The sequence below is a fragment of the Diadema antillarum genome, unplaced genomic scaffold (genome assembly GCF_040938485.1).
Source record: "Diadema antillarum isolate AM-2024a unplaced genomic scaffold, OU_Dant_1.0 scf00000174, whole genome shotgun sequence".
Taxonomy (NCBI): domain Eukaryota; kingdom Metazoa; phylum Echinodermata; class Echinoidea; order Diadematoida; family Diadematidae; genus Diadema; species Diadema antillarum.
Window position 1 is genome coordinate 532,209 of NW_027271063.1, and position 14,535 is coordinate 546,743.

Below are 14,535 nucleotides of genomic sequence, written 5' to 3' on the forward strand. Positions count from 1 at the left end.
CTAGACTAGGGAATTATGTCATCACATCAAAGTTTGTCCGAGTGGGTTCTACAAACAATGACAAAGAAGTGATTTCGAAATCAGTCTGTTGTTGTTGTTCCTGTTCTTGGTTTTTTTTTTTTCTGTGGATATTTTTAGTCATTCCCTTACCAACAACAATCCAGTCTGTTAAAAGGCAAATTTGATAAAACAAATGTTCTATTCAACTTAGATATCACTTGACAGATATGCATATTGTTTACAGAGGGATCCACATTTACAAGCTGTGCTTTTTAGTGGACTACTCATTTCCATCATTCTATTTACCTGTTGATGTCATTTCTGCAAAGTATACATACTTTTTATACCACTATATTCATTTGCACAAACATAAGTACTATTCTTTACAGTGTTTACTTTACTTTTGCCTGTATTCTTTGTACTTTGATCGCTTTTCATTTTTATGCCTCCGCCACGAAGTGGTGCCGGAGGCATTATGTTTTCGGGTTGTCCGTCCGTCCGTCCGTCCGTCCGTCCGTCCGTCCGTCCGTCCGTCCGTCCGTCTTTCCGTCCGTCCGTAATGAATTTTGTGGACAAGGTAACTATCAAAACCTGTTGAGGTATCCTAATGAAACTTGGCATGTATGTGTATTAGGGGGTGAAGTTGTGCCTATCAACTTTTGGGTGCACACGCTCAAGGTCAAAGGTCAAAAGGTCAAGGTCAAATACATAAAATTTCACTATTTCCACCATATCTATGCAATGCCTGAAGATATTTTCTTGAAACTTAGTGTATACATGTATTACCCAATTTAAATTCTCTGGTGAAAGTTTGAGTCATGAGGTCAAAGGTCAAAGGTCAAAAGGTCAAGTAAAAGTATTAAAACTTCTTTTTTTCTCTGTAAATTGGAAAATTGTTCAAGGTATCTTCATGGAACATAGTATATACATGTACTGACTGGCAGTGATTATCTAGAGAATGTAGGGTTCATGGGGTCAAAGGTCAGGGGTCAAAGGTCAAGTGCAACACTTCAAAATTTTCCTATTTCCCTCATGTTCATGCAATGCCAGCAGGATTATTATTTTTTTTTTACACTTGGTGTATGCATGTGTAACCTAACAGAAATTCTCTGGAGAGTTTTTCTTTTCTTTTCTTTTTTTTTTGCCTCAAAGGTCAAAAGGTCAAAGATCAAGTGAAAGTGCTGAACTAACTTTATCCTCCATATCTCAGAAGTGGCTCAATTTATCGTGGAACTTACTGCATATTTATGCATGTTCTACCTGAACGTGATTATCTTATGAATTTTAGGGTCAAAGGCCAGATGAACATGGTAACAATTTACTATTCAGTACAGAAATTGCACTTTTTCTCCATACCTGTACCATGAAAATTACTGAATGCATAAATGTATGAATGGGTTAAAGTCCTTAAATCCCCAAATACATGCTCTCCTATTCATCCAATTAAACCAAGGTCAAGGAAGGTGAACATTCAACACATTTGTGACAAACTTGTCATTTCATTATTTTGCCAGTTTTGTGAAAATGTAATCACACATTGTCCACATGTACTATCTAGACCTATTAGGAGAATCATGCATTATGGCGGAGGCATACCAGTCGCCATAGCGACATTTCTAGTTTGATAATGGAAATAATGGAAGAATTGAAATGAATGGAACTGAATTGAACTGAACTGAAAAAAAAAAATGTTCCTATATAGGTTAAGACATAATTATGAGCTACGTGGGCCAGTTGCTTTCAAAAGAACTGAACATCTCTTGAAGATCATATTAAAGAGCAATTGAGCCACTATGGTCTCTGATTACAAGTATGTTACATTTCTTTCTTCCGAAAACAAGAAATTGGGTTTGTTAATCGATACATCTCTTGCGATATTACAAAGGTTTGTTAGAACGAAGGTTCTTTAATCCGAAAATAACATGTATGGTTCGAAATGTAATCAAGAATTTTCCTTTGTGCGCATTTTCTTTCCGTTTTGGGATTAACGGACCTTCGAAATAACGAACCTTATTTTGTTTTCGGATTAATGAATCTCCGGACTAACGAATCTTTGGAAGAACGTCACAAAATATATTACTCATAGACACCCGTGTATACTCGGGACTAGTCTTTACAGATTAACGAACATGTAGGTAGGGCCTATAGGGAATTTGTGTGTTTTGGAATAATGAACCTCGGAATAACGAACATCATCCAATTAATCCAGCAAGTAATGGATTTTTTTTTTTGGGGGGGGGGGGGGCAATAGGAATCATCATATCATAAATTGACAACTGATAAGTTTACCACGTTTACTGTGTATCTCATATTTGAAAAAATATGTAAGACTGAACATGCTATGAGTTTACTAATTCAGCACAAAATCAGGAGAAATTCAATAATTACATTTATTGATAATGCGCAAAATCATCAGAATTCAAAGTCAGGAGAGAAACTTTTACTTATCGCCTACAAATGTATTCTTAATGTAAGGGTCAGTCAAGAATTTAACAGTTTAAAGAATTTTGATGAATATGCAACTTACCAAAGCAATGGTATGTGACCAAGAATAGGACTCGCAATCAATGTGGAAAAGAAATATTTATTCTACCTTACCATTATAAAAGCAATGAGTGATAAAATATTTTGACTAATTTCAAGCTACCACACCAACACCATAGAAATGCCTTTTACAGGAGGGGATAGGTTAAAGAGTGCGTCTTCAAAAAAATCATTATTGTCAGAGTGATATGCAAAACATGTAAAGGTGTTAGCGATTGACTTGGGAATACCACTCCCTCAGTGAGCTCATCGACCACTTGCGATATTGGCACTTGATGCGTTTTCGAAGTACACAGTACTTCTTGGCTTTCTCCTGATCTGACGAAAGTTCAGTTGACACGTCATTGCAACAGACCGCCGCTGTCTGTAGGAATAACCTTGTGTGTAGCTATTTTTGACACTTTCAGCCACTTGCGTTTATATTACTTCGAACCTCCCCCACCCCCTCTTTTTTTCAGATCTTTGTATATGTATGTGTTGATATAGTTAAAAAGTACAGTGCAGTATTTCAGGCATTGATTAATCATCAACCTGCTACAAATTTTTACTACCTAAATGGATTTCAAGCACACTCACAAATTGTAAGTCAAGAGCTCAGATTTCATCCGTACTCCGCGGAACAAACATGCTAAATTTCAAGGAAATCAAAGCCCAGATATAAATGTGGATTGACTTCAAACAGCAATATATAAACACATCATTGGTAGTCTGGAGGAAAGCGAAAACGCAATTAACAACAATATTTATGAGCTTTTTCAAATTTCTGTGCAGTCATGATAAAGAAAATAACAGTAAAATCCAACACATTTTCACTCTTTTAGCATAATGATGGAGCACTTGATTTACCTCTTTCAAATAGCAGACGGACTCATACTATCATTAACATTTGAAATAAACAAGTGGATTTAATGTGCACTTATCAAGAAAGATGAAATTCTGTGGAATTCCCCTTATATTTGCCTTATATTGTTGTCCATACTAACATGAACTGTGTAGTAACTTTCTCATCAAGAAATAACTGCACCGAAACGTTCAAGATTCAAAAACTTCCAATCGATTTTCCGATTTCCTTCAAGCATACGCGTTCTACAAATATTGCTGATTTTATTCGATCCACATTTACAGTTGTTGTTGTGGTTTCTCTGATTACTCTCATTCTCTCTACAGTATCGATATAGCAATAACTTTGTTTCTATGTCATGCTAGGGATACGGGAGCCGAGTTGTGCAATGTGGGTGGCACACGTGACTGCGCGTTGTGGTATCATAATACAATTTGTTCGCCTTCCGCAAAAAATTAACGATATCCACCATGTCTCGCTATTCCTTCAGCTCGAAAACGCAAGAATTTGCTTGAATTGACGTTACTATGGACTTACATCTCCCCTCCCCCCCCCCCCCCACCTGAAGAAATAAGCAATGTGATGACCGCTTTTTGTTTATGAACGAGAAATAGAAAAACCTGAACGAAGCCAGCAGTAAATCGAAATAGAAAACAGCACAATTATTTTGATTGAGTAAAGGAATGAATCGTAGTCGAGGAAGATCGAAAAAAAAAAAACCTTTCTTGGAAAGCTTAGAGCATTTTATTCCAAACTGGATAAATCATTCCCAGCTTGTGTGTTTCCAAACTGGATAAATCATAACCAACTTGATATTTAGATATCCACAAAAGCATCGTTACGCAGTTGTCACCAACCAAGCACACTTTCTACAGTTTCCCTCTTCCTTTGCGTTTCAATTCATTCCCCTCTTCTTCCTCTCCTCCTCCTCCTCTTCCTCCTCCCCTCCGACCTCCACCTCTCCTTCTCCTCCTCCTCCTCCTCCTCCTCCTCATTTTTTCTCCTTCTGTTTTCGTCTTTAAAGGACAAGTCCACCTTCATAGACATGTGGATTGAGTGAATGCAGCAATATTAGTAGAACACATCAGTGAAAGTTTGAGGAAAATTGGACAATCCGTTCAAAAGTTACGAATATTTTAAGTACCTGCGCAGTCACTGCTGGAAGAGAAGACTACTACAGTGTATGATGTCACATGCGTACAACGATATAAGGAAAATAAAAAGAGAATTTCACAAAACTTTACTTTTTGAATAAAGTGCACATTTCTTCGACTCGCTACTGACGTATGTTAAGGGTAATATTATTCCCCTTGTCTTCTGAAAAAGAGAAGTCGAATGTTCTCTTGTTATGCGAGAAAATGGAAATATGTTGAATTTTCTTTATTCTTTCTTTATATCGTTGTACTCATGTGACATCACAAGCTATAGTAGTCTTTTCATCCAGCCGTAACTGAGCAGAAACTTCAAAAATTCATAACTCTTTAACGGATTGTCCGATTTTGCTCAAACTCTCACTGATGTGTTCTACTAATATTACTGCATTCACTAAACCCACATGTTTATGAAGGTGAACTTGTCCTTTAACTTTTACAATAGATGCCGTTTTCCCAATGTTAAACCACCTCTGTTCCACACCCCTATAGTTTATCTGAAAGTGTACTGGTTTGCAGTTACTGTATGCAACAGTCCGTAAATCCTTCGTATGCTTTGAGTGCCGATGAGAGTAAAAAAAACCCATAGCATTGTACAAACCGTCTAAAGTCCCTGGCACAGAAAAGGTTTTAGAAAAAATATTAATGATGTAGGAGTGAAAATTTGTCCATAACGCACCTCAAGGATATTGGAAAAGGAATATGACTCAAAATAGAGTGAGAGAGATACAAGGAAAGAGAGAGGGAGAGAGAGAGAAGAGGTGGAATTTTTAGTCGGAAGAGAGAGGGTGGTTGATGTTTTTTACAACCCTGCAGACTCCTTCATTTCACGCGCATTTTCACTACGCCAAACATAGTCCATTGATGAAACATTTGACATTGTGCTCCAAAAAAGAAGTATAGTGGGTAGTGTTTGATGACGTAGCTAGTCACTTGACGGAAGACCGACCAATCAGATCGCTCCAATCTGCCAGTGCTCGCAAAACCCCTTGATGCGGCGGCAATAAAGTCTGGCGGGGATGGCGCGAGGCATCCAATGCGTGATCGACCGACGAATAAGTCAAGTAGGCGAGCGGCGTATTTATCTCCCGTCCAAGCACCGACTGACCATCAACTGCAGTGAACATTAAGTCAATTTTGTGGGAACGCTGCATCGGCTGAGGGCAAGAACAGAAGAGAGAGAAAAAAAAGACAGCAGAGAAACAGACAGCGAGAGACGAATCACTTTGAGAGAAGAGTTTCCAGAGCAATCTTCAGGTGCCGGATATAAGTGTCGAAGCGGCAACTTGGCAAAGACGCCGCGGGCAAAGAAAAGAAAGAGTAGCAGTTGGTTGAACAGAGAAGGCGTGCGGTTCTGGTTAACGAGAAAAAGAGAAGATACCTAACGCGACCATAACTTGATTACCGTGTGCCATCAAGAAGTCCCAGACATTCAACAGTGTCAGGTAAGAATAATCAGACAATGTTTCATATTTGAATGGTCTCACTTGCACTTATTACGATTGCTCTTGCTGTTATTCAGAAGATAGTGTCTTTCCGGTTTATCCGATGCGAATATCGCTGAACTTTTGGTTTCCGTTTGTACAAAGAAAAAAAAACACACACACACACGCACACACACAAACGATACAAAGAACAAGAGTAACGCGGCCTTAGTAGTACGTGGTTCAGATATCTCTGCTTTCTCTTTGACTGCAAGAATATCACCCGTATAACAATTTGTCCTCATTCTAAAAGAGCATCATGTCACATTATCAATTTTCAACCAGCTCCTTGTAAGACAACGGCAACTCAGCAGTACGATGTCTCCGTTGCACCAACTCCTTGTTTCATGGCTTATAGTCTGTCAGATGGTAAACTGGAACATGTAGCACCAGTGTTTTGTTTTTGTTTTCGCTTCTTTCTTGCCATTGATTGTCTTTTCTTTCTTCGTTGTTGTTGATGATTTCTGAATAAATCGGGTATACTTTTTTGCTGATTTTTTTTAAAATTAATTTTGACCACGACATTCACATTATTTACAGTTAATGCTAGAGGACGTTATTAACACATTTTTGGTGCGATTGTTCAGACTCTAGCGAAAGCAGAGTTGAATCAAGTTATGATTCCCCGGTGATTGTGCAAGGATCACTTTAGAAATTAAAGATTATAATATAGATTGCTGATTTCAACCTGCTGTTTCCCGAAGAAGACGGAGCGAAGTCAATTACACATCTTGGTTTCCAAGACCTGTTAGGGGATACTGAATTCACTTTGCCTTGGCAATGACTAGTGGGAATAAATCTTGCCCAAGAGGGAAGATTAGAAATGGTAGTGTCTCGTCGCGAGATGAATCCAAACCATTTTAACGGGGTTCTTCTTTGATGTCGTGACGAGCCTCAAATCTGGTCGATGCAATGCCTGTTGTGTTGGTAGCATAACATGACATATACTTGGCCTATAATGTATTTTTGCTAAGAATCCATGTTGCAGTCAACTATACGGGGAGGTCAACCAGAAACAAATTGATTCCAATCCATTTTAACGTTCCTGTGATGAGGCTATTTTAGCATTACTTTAAAGTATGTGCCTTCCATTTTGAAATTGTAATTGGGAATCAATAATTCGTCTGTAAGTTGCGTTTAGGGAGAGGATTACAGAAATATACTGGTATGTTTGGAACTGGATTGTTGCTATAGCAAAGAAAATGATCAGATATCCTAAGTGGTTAATGAATAAAATGATAATGTGAAACTTCAATACGAGGGGGAAGAGAGGGAGAGTTTGTTAACGACAGATGTCAGTGCGTATCATGATTCAGCTGGATATCACGAATATTGTATGCCGTCAACCTTTCGCTTTATGTTGTTGTTTTCCCTTTCGCCTTAAATATGAAACTGCAAAATAAGGTGTTTCATAAAGTATCGGGAGTTGACAAGTCTTTCATAGTCACCACATTTATAAAGACATGTTTTTCATTTCCCTATACTTGACTTTTGTGTTCGCTCGCAACCAACATGAACCTGTGCAATGATGAATTACCGTCGTGTTTTAAGACTGCTTGCCAGCTATATAGATCATCATCATTATCAGAATCCAGGTAGAAATGGGAAAAGAAGTTGAGGCATATCTTTCCACATATACGTCCAGATGACGTCCAGATGTCAAAAGTGATATTTATCGAACGTGAAAGATGTTCTCCATGGACTCCCTCATGATACGGTCCCCGTAGTCTGATCGGAGGACCAGTGATGTCGGGTGCAAAAACAACTTAACAAAGTATGACATAGGTGGGGAATCGATTAAGCCTTTGAGGAAAAAACGTACCACGTACCTCCCAAGAGTTGTCGGGATTTCCACGTCTAGCGCCACTCGGGTACATAAGTGGACGGGCGTTTGAAGGCAGTGAACACCCCTAACCCAGATTCAGCCTGCTACCTGCCCGTTGATTGATGCTTGGACCCGAATGTAGGACGACGTTCAAGAGAATTAGAAAGAGACAGAAGCACAGACACTAAAAAGGAAAGGCTGCTGAGAAAGACCGTGTGAAATAAAAAGAAGAACACGAGGAAAAGGTAAAAGAAATAAAAAAGAAGATGGACGAAATGAAAGAGTGAAAGGGGAAGAGAGAAGATAGAAAGAAGAAAATAAAACAGTGGAGGGAGAGAGAGAGAGGAGTTTAATAGCTAAGGAAGACAGAGGTCAATTAGAGATAAATAAGCCTTATTTCGTAAACTCGTTTCGTAAGTCAACGCTAGTATGACATTGTCGAGACACTGGAAAACTTAGAGCAAGAGATAGGGAGAGGGAGAGAGAGGTGAGAGAGGGGGAGATAGAGTGAAACAACAATTAAAGAATAGGAAAGGAAGAAGGACTGATGGTTCAAAGGGAAGTGATAGATCGGAGGCAAGAATTGAAATTGACTCTCTGTCGTCAGCATAAAACCATACGTCACAACTCGGGAAAGGCAAAAACAAACCAAATTATGCAACTCCCAGCGAGAACAAAGTAGTTTGACCACCATGCCCAAAGGCTTTGGGATCCGAAAAGCACGATTGAATTATCTATTGCCAGAGAAAAAAAAAATCGTCTTCCAAGGCCGTAGATTATTTCTTTCCCTCCCCTTAGATGTTACAGTAATCATGACGGGCTCAGAAAACTTCTTTCTTATGAACTGAATATGAACCCTACCTGCTTTGTACTTTTTTTCCTATCCACACTGCAATATATAGGAAAATCTGTACAACGGTGTTTTTCCTTCTTGTTCTTCTTCTTCTTTTTTTTTTTGGCGAAATTCGAACAAAGTGAAGGCAATACTGACTCATCTCAAAAGAAAAACGACGACCAGTTCTGCATCACTTTTCATTTTGCGTGAAATTTTCCAGCGTAATTTGATTTCAGCAAGCAGTAGGCAGCAGCTTGGCCAACAGATTGAAATAAAATATGCTGTTGAAGGGCTTTTCTCTCCATTTCCTTTTTCTCTTTCTTCCTTTTTTTTTTCAGAAGCCGCTTGAGAGAAATGCCCAATTTTCGAATCAGAGTAACCAATGCTGTACTGTTTTCTTTCCAGTTTAATCGTTTTAACAAAATAGTATGATGTACGACCCACATTTCTTCACGAATAGCATATCATGAAGAGAGTGAGTGAGGAAGACATTAAATGGGTGAGTTAGAGAGAGGAAGAGAGAACTTTTGGGAGAGTCTTAACACATCAGTGAACTGTTACTGTATATTTAGGTGTGGGTGTGTGTCTGTATCTGTGTGTGTGTGTGTGTGTGTTGTTACGACCAAAATCACACTGAGAATGATCGCACAAAAGAACCAATAAACTAATGTTCAGGCCGTTTATTAATAGGTAATACGTTTCCGCAGGCATATGCCACCCAGGCCTTATCTTCACAAATATAGCAGGTCAGCAGGTAACACAGGACTGCCTATAACAAGTCGCTACAGAGCTAGAAGTGACGTAGCTTCCCACAGCAGAGGTGTTGGGTACTTCAGAATTTCTGTGGCTTATATAGGTACCTTCACCCTTTCTTGAAGGTTCTGTAGTTCTCTCCAATCTGGGGATCGATATTTGCAAGTTCAAGAGCCTTCCAGATACTCTGACTTCCTGTCTAGTTATGTGCATAATATCCTACTTGTACCTTGGAATAACTACCAATCGCATTGGGCTACAAGGAGAGTGTATGTATTGCATCACTCAGCAAACATGTAGGCACTTCCAAGAACATTCTAGATTTTGTGCAAGCTTTTTCCTTTCACATGCATGTACAGTAGCTATACCAAATAGAAACGTCTCTACTAATCTGGTCAACCTGTATGCATACACACATTTAAAGCCAACCATACACTATTACTACCAGTACATTGTATGTATATTCATGACAGTGTGCGTTTGTTTTGTTTGTGTATATGTGTGTGTGTGTATTTGTGTGTATTGGTTTCTACATCGTATGTTTGAGACCACTGATGTCAAATTAAGTCTTCATTGTCATTTATTCTTTCATGTCAAGTGCATTACATTCTGTTAGTTGCTAGTTGCAAATGCTAAAAATAGAAATGTCAAAGAGGAAATAAACAACAAAGCAAAACAAAAATATGTTCGGTACGTACATTTGACACGATATATACATATATATGCTTGTACATTAGCCGTCAACATGTGTATCAATTTCGCTTTGTATTTCGCTTGTATTGTAGTACTGTCGCTAGGCTGAATCGTATCTCACGTTTATCAATCAAATAAGAACTATACCACAAGCAAACACTTTCTTCTCGGCGTATAATCTCCAACTTTTATTCCTATCCATTCAAGGGAGCCTTCACGTCTGTCAGCTCACTGACTATAGATATACATAGTCATGTCTTTATCATTATCATTTGCGATAAGTCCGGCACAAACAGAGGCAGGGAGACATTTTTCTAATTAAGTAGAAGTGACCCAGGGCTAATCCGTCCGCCCCCACAACATACACGCGTCCCCGCGATCCTCGCTCCCGCTGCTGTAACCTTAGTCGTATCAGCTGCTGCAGAACCCCTCTGCTTTCCCGTCAAATTTCATAATGAAGAGCCGAACGCTCTTGTCAGCAGCACAAAGAGATGTTAACATGAATACCAACGCGTGGGGCTATACTGTAATATGCAGAGAGTGCAAACAATCAGTGACTCAGTCAAACTGTACAGATTCAACTGTATAGGGGTGCAGTTGAAAGAAAGATTCGCCTTAGAGGTTCGTGAAGATAAATTTGAATTCTGTTAAACAGAGGCCCCTTCTTACATTGGTTCGTTATTAGCATGATCATCCGTTATTATGTACCTCACAAGGCGAATTGCCAAGTAGATTTTGGTTCAAGTGCAAGGCTAAAACTCACGTGCCTGTACGTGTGCGCGCGTGCGTACGTGTTGTGTGCGTGTGCGCACGCACGTGTGCCTGGAGAGGACAATATTCAATATCTAAACCATCAGTAACAATAATTGATATTAAGGGAATATTGTGCGTGCGTCGTTTTGGTTAAAAAGAAGGATAGGAAACAAAACTAAACTTAACGGAATGATTGTGTGCAAGTGCTATCTTAGGTAGATATCGAGTTACAGCTATACATACAAGCATATTGCTCATGATTATTTTTGACCTCAAAATGAACGCAGCGTTCTTCCCTGATATGAATTACTATTGACAGCCGACATATATTGACGACAATGCCAAATTCATTTGAAATGTTGACGGACTCTTGTAAATCCCGGCTTTGAATACTGATGATGATGACCTCTACGGGTCTTTTTGATCAGCGGGCACCAACAATGTCAGGTGATCTCCCTGGAATGTATAGGGATTTATCTCTCTCTTTTTTCGCTTCTAGAGGTCAGACCAATAAACTTCAACTATAGCGATAAAATAACGTGTATACACGTCATTATTTCATGATAGTCTGTACACCCTCCATGCCTTCTGGACGAAGGATATTATAATTATTTATCTAACATATTTCAGTTCATTTATTTCATTTCCAACAAAATACGATTACAGTATTACACATATACATGATTATACATAAATATACAGAATTGATGCAGCTTTAAGATGCAGGAAAACGATGAGTGGACAAGCAATATATGTATTGACTTTTATAACTATACAAAACCGTACCAAAATTGTATATATATATATATATATATATATATATATATGTGTGTGTGTGTGTGTGTGTGTGTATACATACAAGAAAGAGAAGTTCTCACTATATAATGATAGATAGATATACGATCAAAAAGTGTATCAACACTTGAGAAAGAGCGAATCGCTCGAAAATTTGTGTGCTGATATAAACTGTTGGTGAATACTGCATTAACTTTGTTCCAGTTTTTCCCTTTTTAATCTTATTACAGCATCACGCCAACACGTGGACAACCTTCTCAAATACATACAACGTGTATATGTATATATATATATATATATATATATATATATATATATGTGTGTGTGTGTGTGTGTGTGTGTGTGTGTGTGTGTGTATGTGTGTGTTTATATAGTAGACATACATTATCACATAAATATGATTTAGCAAGGTGATTCAATCAAACGACTATTGGCTTTTATAACTTCTCTTATAATATTTTGTCTTTCTCTGTGCATCGATTTCTCGTCACCGTATTTCTTCGGCATCTGAAAGCTATGAGTGAAATATTTTGAAGTAAAGACCCCATCACTTCAGCGCTGCAACCAATTTATTTTTCTGTCACTTGTTAATGAACCCTGTCAACTAAAGTAACTGTGATCGAATGCGTTGTCGTTACTGAAGCAGTTTCAAGATACTCCTCTTCAAATGAAAGAAAAAGAAAAATAACTTTATGCATGTTTTTGCGCTTCCCACACCTTAATAAGTTTTCATTGTATTCATCGCACATAACGATATTAGAATGTTCTCTTTTAGAAAAAAAAAATGAGCTTTAATATTCGCTCGTCTAGATCGTCATGTCTGTTTCGACGTGGATATAAGGAATCATACTCACACTTTTGGGAGGGGTATGGATATTGTAGTCTTGTGGGATATGAAATTGAGTCACAATTTGTCTGCGTTTGCTGCTACACATGACTTTGTAGCCCTCCGCCAATACCAATTGCCATCGAAGCCTCCCACGGGATGTTTAACATTGTGGATAAGTCTTAGAGACGAGGAGGAGGAGGGGAGAAGAAGAAGGGGGAAAAACCTGGCATAATCCAAGCTTTCTTTGACAAGTGCATTGCGACCCGTCACGTAGGGAGCTACGCCCCAATAGAATTAGGGAGGTGTACTTTTTCTCCCCAGAGCTGCGGGTGGCGGAATACATCTCGCCCCGGTTGTTAGGGATGCTGCGTTCACCAACGTTAATTATTCTTGTCAGAGGGGGCGCGCGGTGTACTCGTTCTTTCTAAGTGGAACATTTGCCCTTGATGTTGTCGAGGTGCGAGAATGCACCTCTGCAGTTGAAAATTCCGTGTTTAACAGATTACTTTCATTTTCTCTTCTACGTTCTCAACTAAGAGAGAGGTTCGAGTAAACTTTCTTTTTTCTTTCCAGGATGTCACAACCGCGGCAGATTCTGTCGATGTATTACGCTGTAATCACGCCTGTAAACACTCTCGACATGAAACACAAACAGAGGTCCTCTTAGCGGTTAGCTAGCTTAATGTGTTTTTGGTCTTTTGTTGAAAATAACTTCATGCAACGTTACATGTGTTTGACTTGCGACCACGAAAACTTCATAAACATGATGAAGGCGTCCATTTAAACTCTAATTTTATGGCGCAAATTTTTTGGTGTAATCTAATTCGGCCTCAATCTCTATGATTTTCAGCCATAACGTCATAATAAGATACAAAAACGTAACGCAGCAATGATACCAAAACTGCCACTAAAAAAATGGCGTTGACATGAAATACACTCAAGAATGCAGGCGACAAGGCATCAAAAAGCGTTCAAATCACCACTGACAATGTCTGACAAGAACTTGTGACACGCTTTATTAAAGAGCAAGGCTTACGATTAAAACTCCGAATCGTTCTAGGATTTTGAAATCTGGATAGAAAATAGTGAATATATCATCTGTTTAAAAATATCAAGCAAATTATTGACGTCTTAATCTTTGTCAGTGTGACTAGACGAGAACCAGATAAACTTTATTAAGTGTTTAATGTGAAAAGTAGCTATATCTAAAGAAGAAAAATGGCGCCATGAAAAGGCAACTATTTTGATTGAAGCAGATTTTGCGCAATCCAATTGGATTTAGTGCATTCAAATCACGGTAAAAAAAAAACACTCACACACACACACACACACACACACGCAAACGCTCACACGCTGACACACACAAACACGTGTTTTGCATTTAGGTTGGCCAACATTGGCTTTGAATAATGTCTATATGATTATGATAATGGCCAAAAGAGAAACAAAAAGCAGACCTTGCGTACATATTAAAACAATATGTGATCCCATCGCGTTGCAGGTATCTTTACTTGGCATATATTCGGTATGTATATATATGTAAGCTCTATATTATGTCTGTACAGATATGCCGATAAGAAAAAAGATGAGAAGCAACTGGAAAAAAAAAAATTGTAGTTCTTCAACTTAGCCTCCGTTAGTTATATGGTCAATGCAAACTCGTCGCTAAGAACCCTGTACAAGAACTTCAGACTTTGGCTGCTGTATCTGCTTATTCATGTATTTATTTATTTATTCATTTAGTTATTTATTTATTCATTCACTTATTTATCTATTTATTTATTCATTCATTAATTCATTTATTTGTGTATTGAAATGTCTATTTATTTATTCATTCATTCATTCATTTATCAATATATCTATTTGCTTTCAGTCTACAATTTTCTTTTCTGAAACAATGTCTCGTGATTACCATTTTCTTCTACGTCACGGACTGACAGACTGATCTATACAGTGTATTCCATTGATCTGAAGAGTCAGGGACTGAAAAAGGAAATAGGAACGAAAAATGAATCAACACTTATGAAACATT

At 38.3% G+C, this 14,535-nt stretch overlaps 1 protein-coding gene across 1 annotated transcript in view; it reads left to right on the forward strand.

Moving 5' to 3' along the window:
- Positions 1 to 5,587: 5,587 nt before the first annotated feature.
- Positions 5,588 to 14,535, forward strand: part of LOC139722857 (uncharacterized) — a 69,748-nt gene continuing 60,800 nt past the window's right edge. The window contains exon 1 of the mRNA XM_071634141.1: positions 5,588 to 5,981. The gene's annotated coding sequence lies outside the window, so the exon portion shown is untranslated. The remainder of the gene's footprint in view (positions 5,982 to 14,535) is intronic.